The sequence below is a fragment of the Aethalodelphis obliquidens genome, unplaced genomic scaffold (genome assembly GCF_003676395.1).
Source record: "Aethalodelphis obliquidens isolate GAN/ISIS:26980383/991018 unplaced genomic scaffold, ASM367639v1 scaffold19, whole genome shotgun sequence".
Lineage (NCBI taxonomy): Eukaryota > Metazoa > Chordata > Mammalia > Artiodactyla > Delphinidae > Aethalodelphis > Aethalodelphis obliquidens.
In genome coordinates, this window is record NW_020837963.1 from 15,679,540 (window position 1) to 15,694,935 (window position 15,396).

The 15,396-nt window shown below is 36.1% G+C and overlaps 1 long non-coding RNA gene and 1 pseudogene across 1 annotated transcript in view; one reads left to right on the forward strand and one right to left on the reverse strand.

Annotated features, from left to right (window-relative positions):
• Positions 1-15,396, reverse strand: part of LOC113626804 (uncharacterized) — a 426,781-nt gene that overhangs the window by 361,327 nt on the left and 50,058 nt on the right. The window lies entirely within an intron of this gene.
• LOC113626803 (nuclear transport factor 2 pseudogene) lies at positions 10,033-10,427 on the forward strand (annotated as a pseudogene).

A 15,396-nucleotide genomic window follows, 5' to 3' on the forward strand; every position in this document is an offset into this window, starting at 1 on the left:
GATCTACCCTGAATGCTTATCTTCAATTTCCATAGTGCTTTCCTAGAAAACAACACAAACCTCCTGTCCTAGAGTTGTTCTGGTTCTTAACCACTTTGGGGTCACAGACTCTTTACGACAAACCCACAGAACAAATTCTAGAATAATGAGTAAACAGCAACACGATAGAAAAAACAACAAAGTTTAATATAGTTTCAGGGGGATTCATGGGTCATGGCTTAAACATCCTGCTCTAGAATTTTCTGGCCATTGAACATTGCTATATTAGTCTCAGATGACATACTTGTGCCTAAGCACATTAGGGGGAAAAATATGGACTTTCTAGGTATTTAGAGACCTTCTCCCCCCTTACATTGTAGTTATTACATTGCTCTCCCCTTCTTCCCAGGTCTTCTATACATCCTTTTAAGTTGAATCTAGTAACATCTATTTCCCTCAACAAAAATCCAAGGCCAGATCTGCTAAGGTTACTGTCATCTGTACAAATATCACATTGCTCAGGAAGTAGAACCCAAAGGGAAAAGAGGAGAAAGGAAGGGGAAAAAAATCCCAACAGGTGCTATCTGAAGAAACCTACTCCAATGCCAGAACATTCAAGAACTGATAAGAATTAAGAACCACTATCATCCAAGCCTCCCTTATTTTGACCCACCTTATTTTTTGCTTGTAATAGTAGCAGGTCTGTTTATTTAAAATAACAAGAATCAAATAGATTCATACTGTTCATATGAATAACACACTGCATTGAAAGGCAAATGCCCACAGGATCTCTGTGTTTCATTTTTGTTTTTAAAATCTTAGGCTGCAATAAGTCCATATTGAGAAAAATATACTGGAACTCTGTTATTTTTCTTTTATAAGTGGAAAGTAACTGAAGTCTGGTTATAGTTATCAACCAGATAACTATTTAAAGCCCTAATGCTGAAGTTTGGTTTCCTTTAATCAGGCATTGAATGTAATGTACAGTCGGGTCTTAAAACTTCACTTTAAGAGGAACGTTTGCAATTTTGAAAGGAGCTTCTAAAGGGAAAGATATATCTATGTAAAAACTCCCAGTCCAGTTGCCCCACATACTTTAAAAATGAGAGATTAAATTACTAGATCTTTATTGAATAGGAAAATGCATGTTTCCTTCTTTGTCTTCTCTTAGTAAAAACAGGATTTCTCTAAGCAATGGTTATCATAATATGGGTGAACGCATCTGTGCTTCACAGCTTATGACACCCCAGGGTATGTTTATCTCCACTCTGCTTTTATGGCTCACAGCACTCCAGGGTGCAACAAGCTCCTAATGGCTCTAGAAAACATTGCCAGTAATTTTTTTACCACTTAAGACAGTACTATCCCAGACGATGATTACAAGTTGGATGGTATTCAGTTCTTCCTCTCCATGGCTTACCCCAGCTTGTTTAATAATTGTATGTAGTATCACAGTCCTGAGAGATGTACTTTCTGACCAGAAAGATGACAATTTTCATATAAGTGTATATACCTAAATGTTCACATTTCATATTCAAATTTCATAATTCACTCAAGGTAGGTCAAGTGCCAAGATCTAAAGACGAAAGGTAATGAAAAGCAATACTTCTCTCAAGATCTCAGTGGAAATAACAATAAAGCTTAAAGTGTAACAATTAAAAAAAATAGCCTTCTTAGGATAGAAAGGAAGCATCTGCTCAAATTAGTGTTTGAGATTGACAGCATGACAAACTATTTATTTTGTGCTTTAATTTTATTGTATAATTCTATGGACGACCCCATGAGATCTGTCATATAAAATTATATTTTATATATGTATGTATATATGTTATATATATATGTATGTATAGATATATGTATATATGTATATGTTATACATGTAAGCAGGTATAATTATTGTTTTCCACGTGGTAGTTCTAACTTAACAATAATAGAGGAGTAATAAATTATAAGGAATCTTATACAATTGAAAGAATTATTTAGCACACTGAATTAGGTTGTTTCACCAAATTCATTTCAGTCAAAATGGTGCATCCAATGCCCTGGAGATAACTAACGTTAAACCTTAAACCTCAGTGATTCGGGCTTTAAGGTATTAAAAACATTTTTTTTTTTAATTTATAACAACAAAAAAAGATGTCCAACTTTTCCAAAATCTCTATCTTCTCTTCTGGGGTAACTGAATTAACCATTTCTTAAACTTCACATTATTTAAGCTAAAACAATTATCCATTTTAACAAATGCCCCATCTGCATCTTTACTGTCATTTATAAGTACACATTGACGACCAGTAAATGTAAATTATATGCTAATGGGCATATTTCTTAATCCTCATAGTGTACACTTTAGGAATGTGAATAGGTCTTATGGTTGTGAATTTCCAGTTTAACACTCAGGATTTGCAGAGAATCAACTCTGTGGCCAGATTAGAGTCAAATATGGTAATGTGCCCATTAAAAACCAGAACAATGTTAGACTTTTCTGAAATTCATTACATCACCTAGTATTGGACATGTATTAATAGTAAACATATAATTTTTTATCTGATTGGTTGAGGGATTAGTTGAATAATGGAAATTGACTGTGGTTGAGAAAGGTTAGCAAATAAATGAAAACCAACAAACGAAGAGTGAATTTGACTGTTTCAAACCATTACATTAGGATGGCTGAAAAGAAAAGTGTCCTTGGAATCTATAATATCTCTAGTGGCTTGTAGGCCAAAGAAGCAAAAGTAGCTAAAAAAGAGAATAGTACATGGCTAAAGAGTGACCAAAGGACATTATTAACTCATGTTTTGAAACAATTTCGTGTTGGGATTCCAGAATAATAATATCCAATATCTTGCTCACCAAAGTATAATACATTCTTTATCTAATACAGGGATTAAATAAGAATTAAGAAACTGGACATGTTTCCAAAAAGAAAAAATAAAATAAAAAAGCTTACCTGCCTATCTCATTGTTGGCAGCCAACTACAGTAGAAAAGTTTTGGCAGCTTTCAGATACTTTAGAATTTGAAGCAATGTTGAGATGATCTATTTAAATCCAGTATATAGGTGACCATTTCTCAGATTTAATTTATATATCATTCTTGTTATCTATTTCCACAAGCTTTGACTCTCTTTCTCTCTCTTCTATCCTTTTTATTCTTCTTTCCTGAACATAAATCTTGATGCTCCCCTATTTGACATATACCAAATTTCCAAAAAAAAAAAAAAGGAAAAAGTAAATCAGCAGGAAAGGAAGAAACAAGTGAACCCGACAACTGTACAACGCTTGAACTCACAGACTATTCCTATACGGAAAAAGTGAATAGTTGCTGCTAGAAAGAAAAAGTTGAAAATTGGGTCAGACAATTGATAGGACTGATATGCTTTCCACTTTGCTGACATATAATCGTACTGGTGGTCACACTGACCTGCTGCTGGGACCCGGTGGGGTCTGAGCCCAAGCATGAGCGGGGTCGTGCTGCCGGGGCTTCACGTAGGGTTCCATGTGCTACAATAGCACGGGCAGACGGAGACCCAAGCAAAGCTTTATCCTTTCCCAGGGGTTTAATATCCCTGGGCAAACAGCCAAGTGGCTCTCTGAAAGTGATGTAAGAATGGGTAAAGTTCTCATTAAGGATTTGTCTGAACTGGTTTTTCCCAAAAGGGTGCACAAGAGAGTTTCTCAATAGTACCAAGCCCTATACGTGTTACGTATCAATCCAACCCAAGTCGCTTAGTGGCTCTTTTGCTAGAGCACTTCTCCTTTATGATCAATAATCTCAAAGAACTGGGTATTTTTACTTAGGGGACTTTTCCCAGTGAGAGAAATTCTATTCTTACCACTTCCTTTTATGTATGTACATAAAGAGGATGTTTGTGAGTCTGTAAAAAGTACCCTTGATCTTATTTGATAGACTGTGTCCTCCTCAGAGTGAACAGGCTGTCAAGTGGTGACTCTGCATTTGCAAATGAATGACAATATGTGTGCCAAATTCCCTCCCCAGCCACAAAAGTAACAGGATGAGAATTTTATTTCTGGAAGAGGATTTCAAAACAGGTCAGCTCTCATTTACTCCTCAGCGGGTGCTGCTAAAAACTAGAAAAAGTAAGATGTGGCCATTAAACACAGCAGACAAAACAATACGTACATCAATCAGGGCCTAGAAACAGACTTCGAAATGCTATTTATTACCTGTTTTCATCAAATATGCATTACTCTAACGATCGGCATATTATGAAGACAGGCATTTTAGAGACAAATTATAAGATGGGCTAAAAAAGGTGGCTATCATTTGGCAAAGAAAGGCAGTTTAATGTTAAAAAATCATATAATTGTTATGGAAAGTATCTGTATAAATCAAACATTTCAGAGAGACAAGATATTGATCAGTCATGGCAATGCTCTCCAACTTTCCATACAAAACTATATAAAGGTACATAATAAAATTAAATTTTAGACTGTTACAGTCAAAAGCATGCTTTGTTACCAAAGTTTTGCTCTATTTATTTGGATGATATTGGTATGAACAGATTAAAAGAACAAATATGAAAGAGACTCTCAATCCTGTTTTCAAAAGTATTTATAGGTTGGCACCTGGAGGGTTGCAGTAGTTCGTGAAAAGTCAATACAGAAATCTAGAGCGTGTTCTTCTTCTCTTCCTTCATTAGAGAAATTGACAGCTGAGAGGAGCCCTTTGGTTGTCCGACACCAGTACAAGCCATGTTAACAAATAGTTCTTGGCGAGGCAGCCACAGACAGCGTAGCCTGAAATTCTCATCGCCACATATAAGTGATGCTGTACTGCTGCCACTCCTCTGTCTATTTATATTGCTAATTAAATCGCACAACTTGTTCAGCGTCTTCTGTTCTACATCCACTTTTGTGCTCGACATTTTGTACACCAAATTACATCCTTTTGCATGGGCCAAGTACATGATCCTATTCAGAGTCCTAATGCTGTTGTTCATTTTGTTCCATCAGCTAATGGTTAGAACTAATTGTTGAGAATTAACAGATATTGTGCCTTGAATCTGGATCTTTACACTCTTGCTCAGTCATGGAGTTTCTGACCTCTGAGTGAGCAGACAGTACCCAGATGAAGGAGAGGAAGATTCTTAAGACAGGAATACAATGGAACAGCCATCAGGAGTTCCAATGGGGCACTTTTACTGGAGGAGGGAAGCAGATGCTGAGAGAAATTTCAGAATTGGACTAAAATAAAGAAAAGTAATAAAGAGAATTAGCACTGGAACATCCAGGGACCAAAGGACATGTGACAAAGGAACCAGAAAAGGAGAGTACGAGAAAAATAACTAAGGGGCTCAGTCAGAAGGTGTTAGGCTTCAAAAAGTGTCACACTGTGCGTATGTGAAATAAAGAAGAGCAGGACTTTTAGCAAAAATAGAGTCAGCAGTTTTCCTTTGTTGCTATTATTATTTAGTAGACGTGCTTTATTTTGTAATTCAAGGTATTTTGAGTCTCTGTATCTTGAGGATCCTAGTAAGGATCACTTGTTGATGAACGATCTGTAGATGAGTCTAAAACCCATTTCCTCATTTCTTCTGGTGTCCTCTGGGTTATATTTTCATCATAATTTTCTTTTACTTAATTAAGCCTTCCATGAAGCCCAAAGTATTTAAATTGTAAGGATTGCTGAAATTGGGTCATTAAGGTAACTTCTAAGTAGAGGCAGTCTGCCAGAATTGTTTAAAAAAAATCTAAGATAAAAATAAAAAGGAGGGAATTGATGCTAGGTGTTTTGGGAAAAAAGAGAGTACACGTTCCCTAAGAGGAAAAAGAGATAACTAACAGAGGTAAAGTAAAAGATATCTAACTACTTAGAAGGCTGAGGGAGGATTAATACAAAATGAACCAAAATAAATAAGTAAATAAACAAGTACATAAATAATGAAGTCAACAGAACCTAGTCATAAATAAGCCATGGAGCTCAGAGGGTTCAAAGCAATTATATTAAAATACATAGCCAGATTACAAGCACCCCTATGACACAGGATAATTGAGCATGAACATAGTTATATTTACAGTAAAGTAATTAATGAATGACATACACAGCAATTAGAGTAGTCAGGACTCTTATCTTACTCCCTATCCCATAAAGTCAAATGCAAAGGACGAACAGCCAGCATTATTCCCCCAGTAAAATGCTCAAAGGCTATTCTCTAAAGGAAGTAAAATCAGTGTTGGGCAAAAGTCAGATTCTCATGGCAAGCATCCTTTCCCCCTTCCCTCTCCCAATGAATAAAATGCTATTGATGTTGACCCTGGCTTGGGGAATGCCGTCTATGGCCTGTCCCCTGGATCACGTAGCTCTACCTACCAAAGCAGCCCTACACAGAGCTCCTTAGAGAAAATATCTAGAAAAGCATCTTACCTTCCTGGCAGCATATGGAACTTACAGCCTTCTTAAATGTGAATGGAGAAACAGGGAATGCCAGGTATGTGAAGAAAACAAGCAGGTTATAAGAGAAAGAAAAAAAAATTTTTTTAATGGTTTTATGGGAGGTTGAGGAAATAGAAAAGGACTTTGAGAACGCTGAATGTGTTCAGAGTGATCAGAGAAAGTACTGTATTTATAAAACAAAACTATAAAGCTCTGAACAAAGAACAATCAGAGAAGATAAAAAAAGTTCTCAGAGATTAAACATACTATGGTAAAATTGAAGAGTGACTGGAAAATAAGGTTGACGATACCTCCTGGAATACAGAGCACAAAAGGATAAAGAGTCAGAAAATATGAATGAGGAAATGAGGAAAAGAAGGCCCATCAGGGCTGTACATTGTCCTGACAGAAGGAACTCTGGAAAGAGAGGGCAAGAAAATGGAAAGGGGTGGGCTTCCCTGGTGGCGCAGTGGTTGGGGGGTCCGCCTGCCAATGCAGGGTACACGGGTTCGTGCCCCGGTCCCGGAAGATCCCACATGCCGCGGAGCAGCTGGGCCCGTGAGCCATGACCGCTGAGCCTGCGCGTCCGGTGCCTGTGCTCCACAGTGGGAGAGGCCGCGGCAGTAAGAGGCCCGCATACCGCAAAAAAAAAAAAAGAAAAAGAAAAAAAAGAAAATGGAAAGGGGTGAACGTCAAAATTATAGTAGAAAAGAAATTCCCAGAGCTGGAGGAGGATACATCTTCAGAGTGAAGACACACAGAAACAAGAGTCATCAAACAAACACAAAAAACCCTGGCCTGGTACATGAAATTGCAAAATGGTACAAATAAAAAGAAGGTCCCCAAAGCTTCTTTCTAGAATAAACTAATTGCCTTCAAAGGAAAATGAGGCAATCTGGCATCAAATGTCTCACCAGCTGACTGGATACAAGATAACATTGGAGCAGCAATGCCCGGAAAACAGTATGCAGATTCCTCAAAAAATCAAAAACAGATTTGTCATATAATTCAGCAATCTGGGTATAGAGACATATGCACTCCCATGTTTATTGCAGCATTACTGACAATAGCGAAGATATGAAAACAACCTAAGTGTCCATCAACAGATGAATGAATAGATATATATGGTGTACATATACAATTGAATATTATTCAGCCATGAGAAAGAAGGAAATCTTTCAATTTATGACAACATGATGGACCTTTAGGACATTATGCTAAGTGACATAAGCCAGACAGAGAAACATAAATACTGTATGCTATCACTTATATGTGGAATCTGAAAAGCCAAACTTGCAAAAACAGTAAAATGGTGATTATCGGGGGGTGTGGAGGTACGGGAACAAGAGAGATGTTGTTTAAGGGTACAAACTTACCACTAGTAGTAATTAAGTCCTAGAGATCTAATGCAAAGTATACTGAATATAGATAGCAATATCGTATCATAATATTCAAACTTGCTAAGAGACTAGGTCTTACTTATTCCAACTACAAAAAATAATTACATGATGTGATAGAAGTGCTAACTATCTCTACAATGGCAATCTTATCACAATATATAAATGTATAGACCAACAGGTTATACACCTTAAATTAACACAATGTTATATGTCAAATATATTTCAAAAAAAAGAAAAAGAGTTCAAAAGATGTGAATATGGTTCAGCAAACAAAAATATAAAAGGGCCCTTAAAATATGAAAGGATGCAACTTCATTCATATATATAGTAACAGAAATGCAAATTATAACTAAAATTGGATGCCATTTTTCACCTTTTAATTTGGCAAAATTCTAAAATTAGAGCAAAAAGTGTTATCAAAGCTGGGAGAAATAGAAACCTTCATACAAAATGGTACAAGCCTTAAAAGAAAAATTGGCAATGTTATCAAAATTACATTTCTGGAAATATATTCTAAAGACAGCACTTCTTGTATTGGATTTATATTTGTGAAAATGCCAATATTCCATTATTTTTATCCAAAACTAATAATTTCATATATTATAACCTTACAATAGCAAAAGATTGGAAGTAATGTAAATGTTTATATATAGGGCACTTATTATAAAATAACTGTTCGAAAGAATACTATGCAGTTGTAATTAAGAATCAGGATGCTCACAAAGATATGAGTGAAAAAATTAAAAAATAATATAAAATAGGACGCAAATTAAATGTGGTAAAATTTTAAACATTTGAGTGTAGAAAAAATAGAATTAATTTCATGTTGAGATGTAACATGAATGGGGAAGAAAGGGAGAAAAGGTAATATTTTCATATTGCATAAGATGATACTTCTAAAACTTGATACAACAAAAAATACAGATTTAAGTTCTTATTTTAAGTCACAAAAATAATAGAAAACTAAAAATGGTATAAATCTGAAACTCTAAGAAAAGGGAAAAAAGACAAAGGTACAAATGATTTACATCTTCACCTGTCATATTAGAGGTTATTAGATATTGTCTAGTATTTCTAAATGAAGGAAAGAGAAAACCAAGCATGTTTTCTTGAACCACAGCATCAAGCACCAGAAGAGGCTGCTTCTGAAGAATGGGTCTGGGAATGAGAAGGGAAGTAGAACTAGTATTTCTATATTGCTTGATTTGTTACCAAACTCAAGAATTGCTCTGATAAAAAATATTTTTGACCAAAGTTAATGGATATAGGCAAAAATTCATATAACACTTGGTGTAAAAGATTCAAGAGGCAGAAACTATATATGATTTGTTCACCACAAAATTTCAATCACCCAGTGTCTGACATGTAGTAGATCTTAGTAAATAAGACATAAAGAGCTCTTCCAAATCAATAAGATAAGAACATCATCCAAATAGAAAAATTGGTAAAATACATAAATATATAGTTCAGAAAATAATTACACATGGCCAATAAACATACTTAATGTTCAATCTCAGTAGTAACGCAAGTTAAACCTACAGTGAGTTATCACTTTTCCCTTGTCAAATTGGAAATATTTTATAATAATGCCTGCATGTATAGAAGTTGTGAATCAAAATTCTCATGTGCAACCAATTTAGGTATAAATTGATTTTTTTTAAAAATCAAGGAAGAGAAAGAATTCTTAAATATTTATACTTTGACGTAGCACCCTTATTTCTGGAAATCAATCCTAATGAAATAACACAACGTGCTATAAAAGATTAATGTATAAGGTATGTTTCCCAGTCCTATTTAACAGAGTGAAAATTAGCATCAATCCAAGTAGTCAACAATAATGGTTAAATAAATGTACATCCACATGAGAGCATATTATTTAATAATTAAAATGTCATTACAAAATATATGTAATCAAATGGAAATATTCGTGATATGATAAATGAAGAAATCAGCATACAAAGTAGCATATATACACCAATTTTGTGTGTGTGAGTGCATGGGTGTGAAAAAATTGCAGAGGGAAAACTTTAGTATTTCAAAATGTTAGTAATGGTTATTTCTGGATAATAGTGATACAATTTATTATTTTTTTTTTGTATTTTCCACATTTTCTACAAGAAAGACTTATTTTTAGAAATGAAAACAAGAGAGTGCAGTGGGGTGGCAAGGGAAGGTGGGAGAAGACCACACTGGGTTGCCGCCACTGCTGCCACCATTGTGCCAGCTCTTCGGGTCTCAACGAGGCGGGGTGGCGCCCCAGAATGGGAGACAAGCCAGTTTGGGAGCAAACTGGGTCCAGCTTCATTCAACATTACTACCAGTTATTTGATAACGACAGAACCCAACCACACATATTGACGCGACAAGTTATACTGAAGCGACATGTCTTACTTGGGAAGGACAGCAATTCCAGGAGAAACCTGCCACCGTGGAGAAATTGTCTAGCCTTCCGTTCCAGAAAATCCAGGACAGCATCACAGCACAGGACCATCAGCCCAGGCCAGATAGCTGCATCATCAGCATGGTTGTGGACCAGCTCAAGGCCGATGAAGACCCTGTCATGGGGTTCCACCAGATGTTCCCATTAAAGAACATCAATGATGGTTGGGTTTGCACCAATGACATGTTCAGGCTTGCCCTGCACAATTTCGGCTGACCTCCTCCCTCCTCTTCCTGATACTATTCACACTCCTCCAGATGCTCCAAATATCATACACAAATGAGCAGGGCCACCGTGGGAGTGGGCAGGTGCGCTGCTGCTACTGAGGCATTGCACATGATGTTTGAACGCTTAGACTGGTTGCATCTGACAGGAGAAGTTTGTGTTGTACCAGCCCACGCCTTGGAAAGACTTAAGTAATGCAAAAGGTTGTCTTCTTTTTTTTTTAATCTACTGACAAGTTGCTCTAGTAACCCAAAGAAGTGAAGGAGAAAGCAGCTGCCTCACAGCCCAGATATTGATTTGTTCAGGTGTTTCATTGCCTCATGATACAATAAAACCACGAAAATTTTCTTAACAACAAATGGTACATCATTAAAAGTTAATGGAGGGCTTCCCTGGTGGCGCAGTGGTTGAGAATCCGCCTGCTGATACAGGGCACACGGGTTCGTGCCCCGGTCCGGGAAGATCCCACATGCCGCGGAGCGGCTGGGCTCGCGAGCCATGGCCGCTGAGCCTGCGCGTCCGGAGCCTGTGCTCCGCAACGGGAGAGGCCATGACAGTGAGAGGCCCGTGTACCGCAAAAAAAAAAAAAAAGAAAAAGAAAAAGTTAATGGAATTTTACTTCTGGTGATGGCAGAGTAGCTGATATTGGATGAAAACTCCTGCAGATAAAATCATAAACACTGGAAAAAATGAGAGAAAGCAAGTCCAGAAACAGCAAGAAACTGGAAGAGAGTTACCTTTAAAACAGAAAAATTAACTTGGTAACTTTGCATTTATTCAACTTTTCATGTGAGGGAAGTCCTCATTCTGCACAGTGTGGGATGTCTGGACCTTAGGCAGAAGCATGGGTCTTACTGGCCTGGTTTTAGGACTGTCATAGTACCTAGAATCTATTAAAGGAAACCCTGGAAAAGAGAGAGCCACAGCATGAGGAAGTCCAAAGTTCTGCATTTAAAATCTGCCCAAAGCCTTGGTTGACCCCTGATCTATGAAGAGCTGAGACCCCTTAGTGTCTTACAGAAAGTGACAGATTGTTACAGCTTTTAGCTGCCGCCATCTGTAAGGAGCTAGCTTTTAGAGTTTGAGTCCAAGCAGATTAATTCCTGATAAAACAATTACAAACATTCTCCAGGGGAAGATAACAATTTAGTCTCTAGAATGTTTCATACACAATTTTCTGTTTAAAAACAAAAGTTCCTAGATAAAACAAAACATAGAAAATTATGATTCATGCTGAAATGAGATATCAGCCATCAGGAACCAAATGAAATATACAGGGAGGTCAGAATATAAAGGAGCTATTTTGTTATAAATATGTTCAAGGACTCAGAGGAAAATATAGAGCAAAAAAATAGAGAATTTCATCAGAGAAATAAAAACCACAAAAAATGGAGACCCAGTAGTACAATATGTGAAATTTTAAAAATTAGTGGATGAGGACAGCCACATGCAAAAGAAATGAAACTAGACCACTATCTTACACCATACGTAAAAATTAACTCAAAATGGATTGAATACATGAATATAAGACCTGAAACCATAACACTCCTGGAAGAAAACATAGGCAGTTAGCTCCTTGACATAGGTCTTGGCAATGATTTTTTGAATTTGATACCAAAAGCAAAGGCAACAAAAACAAAAATAAACATATGGGACTACCACAAACTAGAAGTTTCTGCATAGCAAAAGAAACCATCAACAAAATGTAAAGGCAACTTACTGAATGGGAGAAAATATTTCCAAATCATATTTATGATAAGGGATTAATGTCCAAAATACACAAAGAATTCATACAACTCAATAGCAAAAACAAACAATCCAATTAAAAAATGGACAGAGCATCTGAATAGACATTTTTCCAAAGAAAACATACAGATGGCCAACAGGCACATGAAAAGATGCTCAACATCACTAATTATCAGGGAAATGCAAATCAAAATCACAATGAGATATCACCTCACACTTGTTAGAATGGCTATTCTCAAAAAAGACAAGAAATAACAAGTGTTGGCAAGAAATAACAGGTGTTGGCAAGAACACTTGTGCACTGTTGGTGAGAATGTAAATTGGTGTAGGCACTACGAAAAACAGTATGGAGGTTCCTCAAAAAATTAAAAAATAGAACTACCATATGGTCTAGCAATTACACATCTGGGTATTTATCTGAAAAAAACACAAACATTAATTTAAAAAGATATATGCACACCTGTGTTCATCACAGCATTATTTACAATAGCCAACATATGGAAGCAACCCAAGCACCTCTCAGTAGATGAACAGATAATGAAGATGCGGCATATATAAAAAATAGAATATTAGCCATTAAAAAGGAAATCTTGCCATCTGTGAAAATATGGATGGACCTTGAGGGTATTACACTAAGTGAAATAAATCAAACAGAGGAAGACAAATACCATGTGATTTCACTTATACATACAATCTAAAAAAAAAAAAATGAACAAACAAAACAAAACTCATAGATACAGAGAACAGATTGGTGGTTGCCAGAAGGGAAGGGGATGGGGGTAGGAGAAATACATAGGTCAAGAGGTACAACCTTCTAGTTATAAAATAAATAAGTCATGGGGATGTATGTAAGCATGGAAATTATAGTCAATACTATTGTATTGCTTATTTAAAAGTTGCCAAGAGCATAAACCCTGAAAGTTCTCCTCACAAGCAAAAAAAAATAAAATAAAATTGTATCTTTGTATGGTGACTGATGGTAACTAGACAGACTTATTGTGGGGATCCCTTCACAGTGTATACAAGTACTGAATGATCATGTTGTACACCTGAAACTAATATTATGTTATATGTCAATTTTACCTCAGTAATAATAAATAAAATCAGTAGATGAGATTAGCAGAATATTGGATCTGGAAGACATAGGATCAGTGAACCTGAAGACAGACCAGTAGAAACCATCTAATCTGAAAAGGAGAGAAAAAGGATAGATCCTCAATGACATGAGGAACAATACCAAGCAGTCTAACATATGAGTAATTAGTCACAGAAAAAGAGAAAAGAGAGAATGGGACAGAAAAATATTTGGGGAAATAGTGGCAGAAAAGTTCTCAAATTTGCTGAAACATAAACTTACAGTTTGAAGAAGATCAGCAAAGCACAAGCATTATGAATACAAAGAAAACCACACTCAAACTTATCATAGTCAAACTGCAAGCAGCCAGGAAAAAAAAGGATGCACTACACACAGGGGAACAATGATATGAATGACAGATTTACTTCAGAAAGAACAAGAGGTATTGGTACATTCATCAAAACTTATTGAATTGTACATTTGAGAGGTGTGCATTTCATTCTATGTACATTTAACCTAAAACATTGTAAATAGCTATTGAATTCCAGTTTGTAGGTTTGCTTTTTTTTTCACAGTGGTATGAGTTAGGAATTTAAAAACTGTATTCCATATACTCTAGTTTGAACAAAAGTGTAACTGTATTGAGGATAATGAAAGCTAGGTTTCTCATTGTTGGAGAAGGAGTTACAAATATGGAAAAAGGGATGACTAGAATGCACTCTGCAGTGCTGGACTGGAACTAGAGATATTAGTATAAAACTATAAACATATACACACACAAAGAGAGAAATAAATACAAATCTATAATATGTATTATGTGTGCACACATGTACATGTGTGTTTATATAGATACGGATGTCTATGTATCTGATATGTCTATATATGTGTGAGTGTGTGTGCACGTGTACCCCTACACACATATATTTCCTAGCTCTCTGATGAAGGGATTTAGAAGCAGTGATCCATCAGTAGCACTGAACATACCTAGCACCCAAATCTTGGTTTCTCGGGACCATTCTCCACTAAAAGAAAGCAGGGATATTTTTAAGAAAAGCCTAAACATCTTGCTGCACCATAAAGTAAGGAAGCGCTGAAGGAATGCTGGAGGTATATTGAAAGAATACAGGCCAGTTTGAAAGGGATCCCACTGGACAAATTTTGGACAACTTGAATGTTAAAATAAATATTGATTGAAATGGCTTACATCCCTTTGAATAAAATAAAAATTCATACCTTCATTTAGATATAAATAAATTAGAGTACATAAATAGATGGGGAAGTTCTTCCTTAGTGTAGAACCAATAAATATACAAGGATGCTTAAACTAGTGGGTAAAAGTTTGAGAAACAGGATATTTGTATAGTCTCCAAGTAACTTCCTCTCCATTAATTGCTTATTAATTTAAAAGGGAAAATAGTAGAAAAACCTGGCAGACACCACCTTACCCTAGGGACAAACCACGATAGCATGTACCTCTGATATGATGCATTGAGATGATTACAGCACACTTCTGTGACAGTTCTACTAAAATGTATTACGCCAATCTCATTATGAAGAAACACTAGAGAAGCCCAAATAGAGGAACATTCTACAAAATAACTGTTTAAAATATCAACGCCAAATAAAAAGAAACTGTTCTAAACTAAAGGAGATGAGAGACGTGAAAATTAAAGGAAATGCATAATCCTGCATTGAATTCTAGACCTGGGGGGAACAGAAAATATCTATAAAGGACATTACTGGGGCAGTTGATACAATATGAATATGGAATATAGATTGTATTTTATCACTATTAAATTTTCTGACTTTGATCACTGTACTGGTTTTGTAAGAGAATGTCTTTGCTCCTAGGAAAAAACACATTTATGGGTAAATAGATACATCTCCAATTTACTCTCATATGGTTCAGAAAAAGATATGAACACATAAATATATGGGTCAAATATATATGCGGGTAATCCTCATTATTCACAGAATCTGATTTTGTGAATCTGCCTACTCTTTATATTTATTTGTAACCCAAAAATCAATACGCACAGTACGTTACCAATCATTCATAGGCACGGGCAGAACAGCAAAAAACTTAAGTCTCCTGACTTGCATGTTCCCGGTTGAGGCAGAACAAGGACACACTTGGCC